The sequence below is a fragment of the Cetorhinus maximus genome, chromosome 7 (assembly GCF_964194155.1).
Source record: "Cetorhinus maximus chromosome 7, sCetMax3.hap1.1, whole genome shotgun sequence".
NCBI lineage: Eukaryota > Metazoa > Chordata > Chondrichthyes > Lamniformes > Cetorhinidae > Cetorhinus > Cetorhinus maximus.
In genome coordinates this window covers 61,707,486-61,722,034 of record NC_135885.1, presented here as the reverse complement: position 1 = coordinate 61,722,034, position 14,549 = coordinate 61,707,486, and the positions used below count along the sequence as shown (strand labels likewise).

The 14,549-nt window shown below is 42.5% G+C and overlaps 1 protein-coding gene and 1 long non-coding RNA gene across 3 annotated transcripts in view; one reads left to right on the top strand and one right to left on the bottom strand.

The window, feature by feature from the left end:
- LOC144682829 (uncharacterized) overlaps positions 1–4,124 on the bottom strand; it is a 42,369-nt gene extending 38,245 nt beyond the window's left edge. The window contains exon 1 of the long non-coding RNA XR_013577117.1: positions 3,954–4,124. This is a non-coding gene — a long non-coding RNA (uncharacterized LOC144682829). The remainder of the gene's footprint in view (positions 1–3,953) is intronic.
- Positions 1–14,549, top strand: part of LOC144682828 (PC3-like endoprotease variant B) — an 898,333-nt gene that overhangs the window by 720,362 nt on the left and 163,422 nt on the right. The window lies entirely within an intron of this gene.

Here is a 14,549-nt window from a genome sequence, read left to right as displayed (position 1 = left end):
CCGCAACTGTCTTGAGTGGGAGGTCTGAAACAAATGCCTTCAAAATCCAGACTTCAGTCAAGCAAGGCTGTGTGATGGCCCCCATACTACTTACAATCTACCCGACAGTGGCTATTCACCTCATCAAAGACCATCTCCCCCCTGATGTCACTATTAAACACCATCTAGGTGGAATATTTTTCAACTTTGGTTGCTCCTGTGCCAAAACAAAACTGACCACCGCAGATATACATGAACTCCAGTTTGAAGATGACTGCAGTGTCGTTGCCTCATTTGCACCAGATTTGCAAGCTACTCTTGATCCCTTCAGTTCTGCATACAAGAAACTCGGCCTGTCCTTGAATATTGCCAAAAACAAAACTCATATATCAACCCATGCCTGGCTAGCCAAATATTCCACCTCCAAAATATGTTAAACGAGACACCATGGAATATGTTGAGCCATTCCCATAATTTGACAGCCAACTCTCTCAAAAGGCCACCATTATCGAGGAGATCCAACACCAGATCAGCTGTGCCAGCTCAACCTTCTACAAGTTACAGCAATGAATCAGCAAAATACCTAATGTGCAGAGCAGTTGCTGTCACCACATTCCTGTGCTGCAGTGAGGCCTGGACTATAAGAGCATTAAAAAATTCCATCAGCAATGCCTCTGCCACATCATCTGGATTCAATGGGAGGACATTTGAGCAAATGCTAATGTCCTTCTTGAAGGCAGATTCATAAGCATTCAGGTAAAACTCCTGAAATCCAACTTTGATGGACTGGACATTGTATCCGGATGGCTAAAAACTGTGTCCCCCTAAGCGCCTGTTCTCTCAACTTTGAAATGGCCAATGATCCAGGGGAGGACAAAGAAAAAGTTTCTATGACACTCTGAAGTTCTCCTTGAAGCACAGCCATAATGACTGAGAGGAGCTTGCTACCATTCATTCAGAATGGTGACAACTTGTCCATCAAGTTGCATCACGCTTTGAGACCCAATGTCTTAATGGTGAAGCAGTGCAGTGGCAGAGAAGGAAAGAAAAGGAAGCAAATCCTGCACTCCAGATCCCACTACCTTGTTGGATGTCTGCCCCATGTGCCCAAAGATCTGAGGATTGAGAATCAGCCTGTTCAGTCACACGAAGAGCCATGGCAGACTCTCGTCATCCTTGAATCGGGGGACAGCCGATAATGGTATTTTTAGAACAGGGTTGTGATCTTACAAAAATATTCATCGTCGTTTTGAAAAGGTGGAGTCTATTTTTTTCTTTCACCCTAAAAGTGCTTCGTAGAACCTAAACTAACTAAATATTGTATCTTAATTCATTGGGAAACTGGCTATCAATGAAGCATTTACCACATGTCAGCAAAACCAGAACAGCTGAAAGAAGAGAGGACAAGGAAAAGAGTGTTTCATAATGTAAACTTGATCAGGAGCTCAAGGATCCATGAGGTAATTAAAAGGGTCCAGTTCAACCTAGTGATGGAAATTTTGAATTGTCCTATCATTGTATTTATGTTGAAGTGATTCAAGATGAAAGAAACATGGTAAGAAGATCAACAACTATGATTGCCTGCACCCACCAACTGACTGTGCTCAGAACCTTTATAGATCTGTGCCATCCACTGCAAGGATACCTGTACTCAAACTGCATCATAAGCATAGCACTGTCGGTGGCAGCCGACTTTTTGAAAGTGAATGCTCTCTCATTGTTTTCACCATCACTTCCTTGGAAGGGTATCATAGATTGACAAAGGTGGCAATGCTTGTCACACCTGTCCCAGGAATCAGTATCTCCTCTTTACCATCTATGAAACAGAGGGTTTGGATACTGTGCCACTCCTTCATTTGTTCATCACTCTGTCCTGCTTCTCAATTTATTGTGATAGCCATTGGCTTTGTCCATCTAGTATTTTTTTGCCACAAACAACATGTTCTTATTTTTTGATTAAACAGCAGGCATGGATGTTGTACAGTGTCCTCTGTGTCCATCTATTTTACGGTCAGGCAAAGGCATTGTTGAGGCTGAGTTTGATGTTTTCCACAGAATATCTCTTCTCAATGTTTTGACTCACGGTAATGGAAACATTGCTTTGACAAGGTGGAATATGACAAATTAGGGTCCATTCAACAATGCCCCAATGTGATTGACCACGTTCAGGAGAAGGGTACAAAGACAAAATCGGAAAAATACATGAAACACTGATACCCTGTAGTAACAGTGGGCAGAATTTTTCAATTGGTGAGCTGGGGGCGGGGCCTGCTCGCTGACGCGGGATGACGTTGGGGGGAACCCCCGATGTCATCCCCCCATTTAAATATTCAGGAAGGCGGGAGCACAGCCAAATCAGCTGTCCGCCCGCCGACCTGTCATTGGCCAATTGAGGCCATTGACAGGATAATTAAGGTAATTAAAGGCCCTGCCCGTCCAACCTTAAGGCTGGCGGGCAGGCCAGGAGCCCCAGCGGGCAATAGAAAAAACATGAAACCTCATCCACCGGCGGGCGGTTTCATGTCGGTTTTAAAAAACTTTAATAAAGTTTTTGTGATATTTATTAACATGTCCCATCTCGTGTGACATTGTCATATGAGGGGGACATGTTAATATTTTTTTATTTTTCTATTTTTTAACTTTCAAAAACTTTCAGTGATCTCCCTGAGGCAGCACTTAGTCTCAGGGAGATGTGCACTCTTTCGCACGCATATGCGAAAGAGCGCACTCTGGCAGTTGGAGAAACCCCCCGCCCGCACAGGAAGCGCATAGCTTAATTGGCCCGCCCAGTTAAAATGGCCGTGGGGCCTGTTTCGGTGGTGGCGATCGGCTGCCTGCCCGCCGAGCCGGTGGGGTCTGCCCGCCCATCAAGCGCAAAATTCTGCCCAGTCTCTGCTTTGACTCAGCTCTGCAGTACTTGCCTCTTGGCCTTTCAGGCCTTGTAAAAAATGCATAATAAATCCCACAGCACTATTTAAAGAAGAACATGGAGTTCTTCTGACCAACTTTTACCCCACAATTAACACCATTAAAACAGAATATCCAGTCATTATCACATTGCTGCTTATGGGAGCTTGCTATGTGCAAGTTTCCTACATTCCAGCTGTGACTACACTTTGAGGGAACATAATTGACAGTGAAGTACCTTGGGACATCCTGAGGTTGAATAAAATGTTTTTTAATGCAGTCCTTAATTTGAATGCTATAATTTCATTTCAGGTTTTTAGATAGCAGTTATAAATGTATGGTTCACTGTTGACATTTGTTATGTCACCTGAACCTTTCTATCACATTATGGTTTGTAATATTGTGTGTTATTTCATGATAATCAACTGCAGTATCACAGTTTTTATTCCTTAATTGTGAATATAAAGGACATAGAGACCCTGAAATTCATGGGGGTCTACTGGTCTCCTTTTGTAACACTGATAGAACCCATCATCGATTTTAAAGGCCATTATTGTCTACTGTGATGAAGCAAAAACAACTTAAAGCAATATTAGTCGTGTAATAGGTTATTACCCTATATACCCATATAAAAGTTGAATCTTTGAGACCAATTTTTTGGGCCAAAAATCAGACGGTCAACTCTTACAAGGGTAATGTTTTTAAGGGATTGACATGCATACTTGATTTGGACCCAAAAAGACCTTTGCAATGGAATTAAAGTAAAAAGAAAGCAATGCTAAATAATTCTTATTAATTTGCTAACATTTATTTATTTCATAACGGTACAAGCTATATACATTTATCCAACAAATGAGGGAAAATCTAAAGGTTTCCATGCACACCTTTAAATTAATGAGCCATAAATAATAGTAAGTAATTAATAATCAAAACATGGTTTGTTCCCTGAAAAACTCAGGTTGACTTTTACACAAGGGATTTGAAAAATTACATTTTTTAGGTCAAAAGTCATGGGATCGACTTTTACATGAGATTGACTTTTACACGAATATAAATGGTATTTTTACCTGCTTCACAATGAAGATGAATCAAAAATGCCATGCATTATTTTCATAACCACAGTTGGAACTGGCAGGCTATTTGACTGTGAGGAGTATCACAATCCAGCTCAGTCTTGTTCTCATCTGACATCTACACATATACGCTTACCAGGAGAATGAACCGTGGGATGTTTTTCTCTTCCCCGGTTCCCGGATGCTGAGGCCACTTATCGTGCCTTATTAACCAACTGTTTAAGATGAGGTCATTCGGCACAGACTCAAACCTGATGCCCTCCTTGTCTGTATGGGCCTTTTTTAGACTAGGCAGTGCAATGACCAACTGAGCAACCAATGCAGCTGAGATAAGCTTCATTTAACTTATTTGAGAACTGCAAGTTAGTATTTGTTGCAGGAAGGTAGTGTGTTTCCTTATTTCCTGCTGAGTGCCAGACTCCTCTGACCTATTGTGAAAGGGTTGACTGTAATTAAGCCAGTTGTTCTTAGAGTAAGATTTTCTCACAGAAAAAATGATGCATGCAATCCATAAGGAAAAACAGCTAATCAAGCCCTGTACATTCACTTGAGGAATTAGCCAGGTAACCTATCACGGGTCAAAGAGTCTTGTTATCCATTGGCCAACTGTTTATTTTATGGAGCACAAAGTCCATTTATATTTTGACTAGGAAACTGATCACATACAACACTGTTTCTCAAGCCTGCTCACTGAATTGTGGCGTTGCACATTCGACCAAAAGCTGATCAGCACGTTATATCAATAGCTTTCTCACACCGGATTGTGTAAATTGATCTTTTACAATTTTTCTCTGTGACAGATTCTGTAAGCAACAAGATAAATCATTCCTCCTGTGGCTTTTTTTATTGATTGCATGGACCTGTATAGAAACTACACCTCTCCTGCTGTGACCAGAAAACCCTTAGAACAGCAGACGTTTTTTCCCATTTGAACGGAGTATAGATACATTTGTTTCAGCTTCAAAAGCTTTGTCTACAAACTGATGTCAAGCCAGTTTGTCCACTGCAGTGAGGCTTTTCTATTTTATATTCTGTTCTGTGAAATTTATTTTTCCTATACAGTGGTTTACGCTCCTTTTAAGTTTATGACATTGTTAGGTCTGCATAGATTAAAGAATAACACTGATTTAAACCCAATAAAAGCAAGGAACAGCATTTGAGCTTCAGTGAAGGTGAGAAATCTGTATATGGTATAGGCATTTACAAAGAGGATGCTGGATGCTTGTTGGTGATTTATGAATAATCCATTTAAGGGGTTCAGATGACAGAGGGCAAAGCTTCCCCATTTTATGTGAATTTGATGACCTAAACTCTGCACTGTCAGGTGTTTTACAATATATACTGGCTAGTGATTGTCAGTGATCCTAATATGAACACAATATTTGTTGATGGTGGTTTATTGGTTTGGTGTTGTAACTATCTGCATCCTTTGGAAAATAAATAGTGCTGTATGACGTATGACCTTAAGGAATTTGAAATTCAGATCCATAGTGCCACTGGAGATCAGTGCCTATGCTGTGCCCCATGCTGAGAAGGTCACTTGCACAGGGTTCCCCTGCAAGTGCTGAAAGCATGTGAAGTGATGCTACAATAACACCTCTCAGCCCGACCAGCTGATGTGACACCCAACTTCCAAATATAAGCCATGTAGTTCCGTTGGATGAGTCCCCTGGTCACTCACTAAGGAACAAGCATTCAGCTGCAGGAGGGGTCTAGCACTGATGGTTCTTAACGGCCAGGCACCTAACTTGAAGGTAATGAAATTTTGAATGACTTCTACCATTGCAAATTCTCTAGAAGTGCTTTGGAGTGTTTTTCGAGGTGTTGTGGTGAGTTCTAGGATTTTGTAAGGAATGTACTGCATCCTCACGAGGAGGGCAGTGGATTGACAGACCTATCCCCAGAAAAGCTGCAACAGGTATGGGGGATGCAGTTGCAGTGCCTCTGGGCCAAATTAGAACTGACTCTTCCATGCTCCTTGATAGTGACAGAAGACTGTCTGTCAGGCCAGCCAATGCACCCAGCTTCTTTTGAATACATGTCGATCAGTGTTCCCCTGTATACCACCCTATTGAAATCCTCATCTGAGATCTCTGCAGCAGAGCTTGTCTGCAACCTTGCCCTCACTCAGATGGCACATGTAACATCCTTTCCCTCTGGTGTGGCTGCAGTCCACACATGCCCGCTGACTCAACAAGTACAGATCCTAACTCTACATCGTGGCCAGAATCTTCTGTTCGTTGAGCAGGGGCGGGCCCCGCTCGCCGACTCGTAAAATGACACGCGGTGATGTCGGGCGGGCGTCCTGACGTCACCGCACGTCATTCAGATCCTCGGTTCGGCGGGCACGCAGCAGAGTTTGCTGCGCGCCCACCGACTGTCAAAGGCCTATTAAGGCCATTTAGATTCCAATTAAGATCGTTAACTGAGCTACCTGTCCAACCTTAAGGTTGGTGGGCAGGTGAAGAGCCCAGACGGCCTTCGCATTTATCATGAAACCTCATCCACGGGTGGGATGAGGTTTCATGAAGGATTTATAAATTAAATTAATTTTTAAATTAAAATTCATTGACATGTCCCAGCTTATATGACACTGTCACATGAGGGGACATGTCTTTAAAAGTTTTGTTTTTCTTCATTAAAATTTTTAAAAATCAAACTAATCTCCCTGAGGCAACTCAGATTGGGGAGATTTCTGCGCTCTTTCATGCAGGCCCCGACTCAGCCTCCTCCCCCCGCCCGCACAGGGATGCTTTAGGGTGTGTGTCACGCGGGGCGGGTCTTAATTGGCTCACCCACGCAAAATGGCAGCACCTAGCTGATCGCGGGCAGCAATCGGCTGCGTTCCTGCCCACGCCTGCTCCCGCCCAACCCGAGAAAATTCTCCCCCATGTTTTAAGGGTGTGCACACCAATATCTGAGCTAGTGGCTGTGAGTGACAGATCAAGATTGAGGGATGGGGCCTCTTCCGCAGTGTTGTGCTGTTACTCTCTCTGCTCCTTCTGTGGCTAGGCAGGTGTCTGGGAGCAGAAAATCAGAGGGAACGGTTGGGGTGATCGAGAGAATCTGAGCTGGGTGGAAAGCAAGAGGTCCATGGTCAAACCATCTGTAGCATGCGCTTCAAGCCAAGTAGCTGACTGAGAGTAAGCTGGGAGCTGAGAACGGACAAAAGGCAGGGACATACTGTCATCCTCAATGTTCCCAGCAATGCCAGATGCAACAACCTTTGCTGCAGCCGGCACCCTGATGCAGAGAATCATCTCCATTGTAGGGCTCAGGAAATGTAGGAGTCCTTGTCCTTCACCAGTTCTGCTCTGCTTTTTATTGTGTGCCACCTTGTCCTACAAGAGGAAAGGCAGAAGGTCAGTGATTGTATTGCACTGTGTTTGGTTGATATGTCTACCACAGCTGAATAGCGAGGCTATGTGGAGGCAATGGGAGCTGGGGGAGTAGCTGACATCATTGGAATGTGCGTGAGTGTGAAGTGGAGTATCTGGATGTTGGGTGTGAATTGAGTGTGTCAGGGAGTGCTGCTGAGTGAGTAATGGGGCTGTGGTGCATTAAGCAGCTTGAGAGGCTGTGTTAGGAAATAGAGATACTTAGGTAAGTTATATTTGTAGGTGTTAGGAATGAGTTTTAGCTTTGAAGTTTAAGTTTGATTTGTATTTCTGTACCTGTGTATTAGGAAAGGTCAATGGAGTTTTAGTTTCACTTTTAAAAAGTGCTTGCATTTCTAATGAGGAGTTTTATGATTCCTAAAAAGAAGGTAAACAATCACGGGTAGAAGAATTGGACTGTTGCCTAGCAACAGGGGGCCAGAGAGGCAGGTCCCTCCCACAGACACACACGCAAGAAGAAGGACAGTAGTTTGATTTGGAAGCTGTTGGAGTTCAGCTGGTTTGGAAGACAGCTGCCAAAAGAAGCCACCTGGAAGGGACAGATAGCCAGTCCTAAGCTAAGGAAAACCCCAAAATATAGGGGAGTGGAGGATGGGAAAGTCCAAAGCAGACCTTCTCGTCAAGGAAGGACAGGAACCTGGAAAAAGCCCTGTTAATGAAGTTGAGAGTGAGAGACAGAGAGAAAGGCTCCAAATCTCAGATTTAAAGAGACAAAAGCTGCAGAAAGCAGATTTAAAGTGAGAACAGCTTGCAAGAGGCAAGTAGGTCCAAATAGACAACTGAAGGTATGTAACTCTTTGCTATGGGCATGTGAAGCAGTAGTGGTACTGTTCACAGCTGAGTTGGTGAGTGAGCGTGTGTGGAAGAAAGCTTGAATGCATGTGGTGACTCAGGGGAGAGGAACATTGGATTGAGCATTCCAAACCCTGGAGATGAAACCTTGCAGAAGTCGCCTGAGAGAAAGCATCGATTTGGAAGAAGATTCCAAAGCGAGTTCTTGCAGAGTGGAGATTGGAATCCCTTATGTGAAAGATGGAGTTCAGTGAAACTGGTTGGCTCATGGTGTGACAAGCGTCTGGGGTGAGTTGAGGAGAGATCCATAGCATCTGGTTGAGGTGACATCTGTCACTTGGTATCAGAGCGTGTCTGACCACACTATGGTGCCTATTGGTACATGGACTGTGCACTTACTGTGGATATTAGTGTATAACATAGCTTGTGTAACTTGTGTTATCCTTACAAATCTGTATATGTCTGTAAAAGGTATAGTTGTGAAGGGTATTGTAACATAGTTCATCTTTTCTTGTTTAATAAATGTTTAATTCTTTTGTTAAAAGTTCATCAGCTGACTCCTGTGACTATGTTCAGTAGCTACTCTCCATGTATCTAAACAAACAAATAAAAGTTAGGATCTATCAAGCTGGTTTCCACTCTGGGATCGGGCTTGTCCAAGGGTAACTGCAGCTAGGCTCATAACAGGCTGTTACAGCAGTGGATAAAAGATGCAGTCACGGACCTGGAACAAGAAGTTTTAGACTTCTTGCATATAAAATTCTGATAGGGCTGGATAGACTAGATGCAGGGATGATGTTTCCTAGCTGGGGGGTCTAGAACAAGGGGTCATAGTCTCAGGATACAGGGTAGGCCATTTAGGACTGAGAAGAGGAGAAACTATTTCACTCAGAGGGTGGTGAACCTATGGAATTCTCTACCACTGAAGGCTGTGGAGGTCAAGTCACTGAGTATATTTAAGAAGGGGATAGATAGATTTCTAGGTTCTAAAGATGTCAAGGGGTATGGGGAGAGAGCAAGAGTGTGGCGTTGAGATAGAGGATCAGCCATGATCATGTTGAATGGCGGAGCAGGCGTGAAGGAGCAACTCCTGCTCCTATTTCCTATGTTTCTATCTTCAGGTCCAGACACTGGGAATTGACCTCTCTGGCCACCTCCCAATCCCATCAGAAGGGGTTCTTGATGACCCCCCCCCCCCCCCCCCCCCAAGGAACTATAGTGCCTCCCCTCCTGCCTACCTCCATCATGAAAACCTTCACCCATGACCCTGAACCTCCTCTCTGCCCTCATGTTCAATTTCCTTGTTTGTAAGTGCAGGGATAGTATTCTACCACAGCCTCCTGTAATTCAGTGCAGTTTCCCTTTAAAAGGGACAGACTGCCTTCAAGAACAGAGGCTTTCTGTGCCACGTGCTATTAGCATACAATGCTTATCTCGCTGCTGAGTGGTGGGGCTGGATTTGCATGCTGCTTACACCTCAACAGGCATGTGTAGGTTGTGCACCCTAGTGTCCAAAAAAACAACACAGACTACATTCTTTCCCATGATCTTTGAATGAGGTTACCAGAGGGAAAAACTTCTACTGTCTATTTCTAGTCAAATGGTAAATTAATTATTTTAGAATGTTTTTATAATTTTGCTACAATTGAGAGACCAGAGATAAAGCTCTCCTCACCTTACCACCACCACACCCCCACTGCTCTGCGCTCCACTATCTGCAAGCTCCTTTGGATAGTACATTACAGAAATATTCAGCATCTACAGTGTGAATGACTTACACCCTGGATTTTATACTCTAGACGTATTCCACTGGTTTGTGTGCTCAGCCATGTGCTTCACGTTTCAGGAATGCATCTTGGGACTTTAGTGGCTACCATTGTGACTTTTGGCCCATTAAAATAAACAGATGGATAATCATGGAAAGTGTGCACTCAGAATCCCTATATGCATTCTTGCATGGTGAACTCTGCACCAGGAACACAAATTTATAAAATTACCTCCTTTTTTATTGTAAATTATGTCAATTTAGTGTCCTACCTAAACACATTACTTTCTGTAATAATAGGTTTAATGGCTTGGCTTTCATAATTTAATTCACATGTGCAATACAAACATGTCAATAATCTCATACACCCCATTCACTATTGTTTTCCAATACACCATCATGGTGGTGATGCATTTATATAGCTCCTTTAGCAAAATAAAATGGACCAAGGTAATTCACAGAATAATGGGGAAGATGTTGGGGGAAGTGACAGAAAGCATGATCAACCAGATGCATTTTTTGGGAGGATCTGTCGGTGAGTGGAAAGGTAGAAAATTACAGAGATTTAGGGAGAGTGCTCCAGAGTGTGGGTTAGTTCTGGAAGTTGGACCAGAGTTAAGAAGGGCAGAAGGACATAGGGCATATTTTGGTATATAGGGCTGAAGAGGTTTGCAAATGTTGAGAGAGCAAGTAGATGAGGAAAAGGATTTTGAAATCAGTGCAAGGGGAGGTGTGGATGAGAAGCACATGGAATTTGCCAAGGAGTGTGTACACCATGTTCATCACTGGAGTTGGCAAATGGATGAGAAACCTGTTATATTTATTCAGGTAAAAATTTCAACAAGTGCTTAACATACAAGTACAACATTTCTATGTGTGCTTGTTTTATACATACATTAATCCATTTAAAATAAATGAGTTATCACCTGCCTTAAATTAATGTACACAGGAATATTTGGGTTACTTTAATGATCCCATGCTCCCAGCATTGTAGTCCTGATTATCTGATCCATACTGTCTGGGAGCAGAGAATTATCCTTGTGTTAAGTGTTGATATATAAAATTTGCCAGTTGGAGTTTATACTCTATAAGCAGCCAGCAAGCAGCAGTTGGTCCCTGTCTTTACTACTTGGCAAGCCTTTCTGCATTAGTTCACAAGCACGTGATGCAATGAAATGAATTGCATTGACACACATTGTCATGCCATTTGTGCAGCTTTAGCATATAGCATATATCTACTGTGATTCTTCTCCCTCACAACCAAAACAAAAGATTTTAAAAGATATTTGTGAAGCTAATATGGCTTTAGGATCAGAATAAGCACAATGAAAAAAATTGGCAAATTATCTATTTCCATCAGTACAGCAGCAGACTCAGGGACTATAGATTCACTGAAAACACTTTGAAATGGTGAGGTCTCCAATACTACAACAATATAAAACCTTTGGTAACTTTAATTGTGTGATTAAGCTGATCGTTTTGACTAATTATATACATCTTATGTTCTAAAAGTTCCTCCTCTCCTGTGTCTTGTTCTTTTCTCTCTCAATATTTTGCCCACCCTTGTTCCCCTGAAGATATTGGATTCCTTGCTGGGCTACGGTTCCAAATGTGCCCTGCACGCTCAGGCAAGTGTCTGTCACTCATATGTGAGTCCAGACAGCAAATGTTATCAGGCTATTTAACTACAGGAAGCATCACAGAAGAGCCCAATTGTGTCCTCACCCAACATCCACAGACACTGCCCCAACCCATCCATTCCAGCAAGGGCTACTGGTCAGTGATCAGGAGCAAGAACCCTAGCTTTGTTTGACCTCAGTAATCAAGATCACTTGGGAATCATTGTAAAACCTTTGCAGAGATCACTGATGCTGATTGCAGCAAGCTTAGTGAGAACCAGGGATTGAACCGAAAATCTTTGTAGTGTGCATAGTTCAGCCGAATAAACTCATTGAGCCAGTGGGAAGAATCCTTGCTTTATGCTTTTTATCCATCCTCTTACGTGAAAACTGAATGAAACAAGGAGAAGCTTTCAATCAGTAAGTCAGCGTGGTTATTAATCAAGAGGAGTCATTGCTGTTTTGTTGGCCCAGAGGAGCCACACCTCGTTCTGTGTCCTAGTGGTGCCATAATGCAACAGATACAATGCTGGAGGGAGACAATGATGTTTTCTAACACTGATGGCAACGTTCTGTTAAGTGTGACAAAGATAGAAAAAAAGTTATGGTAATGACTGTTTCCTGGCCCCTTTAAGCATGGGATTAAATGTTTCCATTACGCTCTGCCATAAAATGGAAGTGTGTGACTTTGTATCTACAGTTTTCTTGTGAATTTCTGACCTTAGTTATACTGTCTTGCCCCTTTATCACAATCAAGGAAAAAGGTGTAACGCTCCCTCAATACTGTCCCTCCAACCGTGTCAGTTCCTCCTGCACTGCTACAGATGTACACAATGTGAAGAAGCCATTGTAGAGGAAGGGAGGAAATTATAAATATCTTAACAAGATGCAGTCAGATAAATAATCAGTTGTTAAAGTACCGAAGCACAAGCTGTAACATCAGCGGAAATATAAATATAGAGCACTTTTGTTGCTTTTAAATAATACTACAGGTGCTTAGTGCCAAGAGATCCAATTAATGGCTGAGCTATCAGTGACCTATTTAAGTAAAGGCAACTTCCAGCTCCACCCCTAACTCCGCACAGGAGGTCACTGTGGGAAAAGTCATTTTCTTCCCAGCTGGCTTTCCAAACCTAATGAGTTAACAATTGAAATATAGGAAGTTGCTTCTAAGGTCAGGAAGGCACCATTTTGACAATACTACGGGGTTCAGAAATGATGCTGCTGCTATAAACGGGGGCATTGCAAGTTGAACTGTTGGCGAGTTTCAAAAAAGCAAAGTGGCAGAAGGTAGTGAAAGATGATCTGTGAAATAATACAAGAAAAATGAGTTATTTTCAGATTACCTTGTTAGATGTGAGAGTAGCAAAGGTCAGCAGACTGGAACAATGGAAAGGTCCTAGGTTGAATAACACCAGGGAATATTAACCTAGGACCTCCAGGTCAAGCATGACTGAATTAAAGAAAACATTGAAACAGCAGTGGTCCGAGAAGGATAAGTGCAAAAGTCAAAGAGTTAAGGAGGAGGAGTCTCTCAGTTATCAATTAGAGTCAAGAGGAAGGTCCTTATCAAGTAAAGGCTAGGGACAGTTCACTTAGTGCAATTTCCGTTGATTTGATTTTAACTTTTAACAACCGCCTTATAGCAGATATTGAATAATGATGAAACATAATCCATGCTTCCTCTCTGGTCAATTGTTAGTGTTTGACAAACATTTAAATGGCAAGTGTCTGAACCTATTATATTAAGCTCTGATCTCAGCATGTCATTGAGGTGCTGTGCCAAGTAAAGGGCATGCACTTCACAGGAAGGGAGGAATAATTGGAGGGCAGCTCTCTCTGGGAAGTTCTCACACACTCTGACAGTTTACAGGACAGTTTGAGCAGAAGAATGGGAACTGGTCACCCACCTACTCACTTGCCTGTTGTGTGGTGTATGACACAGACAAAGGGAATTACAGAGCAGTTTGGGAAGAAAAATATAAAAGGGCTTAAAAATCATAATCAGCCACTAACGTCAGCAAATATGCAGGAATATTGTAGTTGCTCATTAACTGGGTCATGTGGTGTAGTCTGTGCACTTTTAAATTATTTCTTCTTCAAGTTTTGTCATCCTCTGCACAAACTTAAAATGGAACAGGCAATATAAGAGGGCTGACTTTCCTTACTATTCTATTAGAATGGTGTTGTGAAACAAAATTGGGAAGAAATGTTATTCCCCTCTACACACAACCATAAAAGCAGAAGTGGTTTAGATTATGCTGGTGTCTATATGCCTCTACACAACTACCAGCTTGTCATCTTAATAAATTAACGATGTTTTGCTCCCTTTAAATGAACTATGACTATTCTCCTCATCAGACATTGAGGCTGGAATTTTCCAGCACCCTGGGGCCAGTGAGCCATTGAAATCTCCGTTTATATTGGCGGGACAGAAAGATCATGCCGGCATGGGGGGGCTGGAAAATTCCGGCCTGAGACTCTGAAATTGTGATGTGGAATATTAGTGTGAAGATGCTGAATATAATCATTTGAAATTCCTTTCCCATTGTTTTAGTGGATATGTTACCATGTTTATTGTAAAATCTCTGCCATAATAGTTCAAAGAGGAATTTCAGATGAGTGTGTTAATCATTTGCAAGGAAAAAATTCAACATCATTATGTCCATTTCCTGGGCGGAAAAACCATAAAACCATAGAAAAGTTACGGTGCAGAAAGAGGCCCATCGTGTCTGCGCCCGCCAATAAAAGAGGAAAAAAAGAAACTAGCCGCTCATTTTTATCCTACTTTCCAGCACCTGGCCCGTAGCCTTGCAGGTTACAGCACTTCAGGTGCAGATCCAGGTACCTTTTAAATGAGTTGAGCGTTTCAGCTTCAACCATCGATTTAGGCAGAGAATTCTAGACGCCCACCACCCTCTGGGTGAAAATGTTTTTCCTCATGTTCCCTCTAATTCTTTTACCAACCACCTTAAATCTATGCCCCCTGGTAATTGACCCCTTAGCTAGGGGAAAC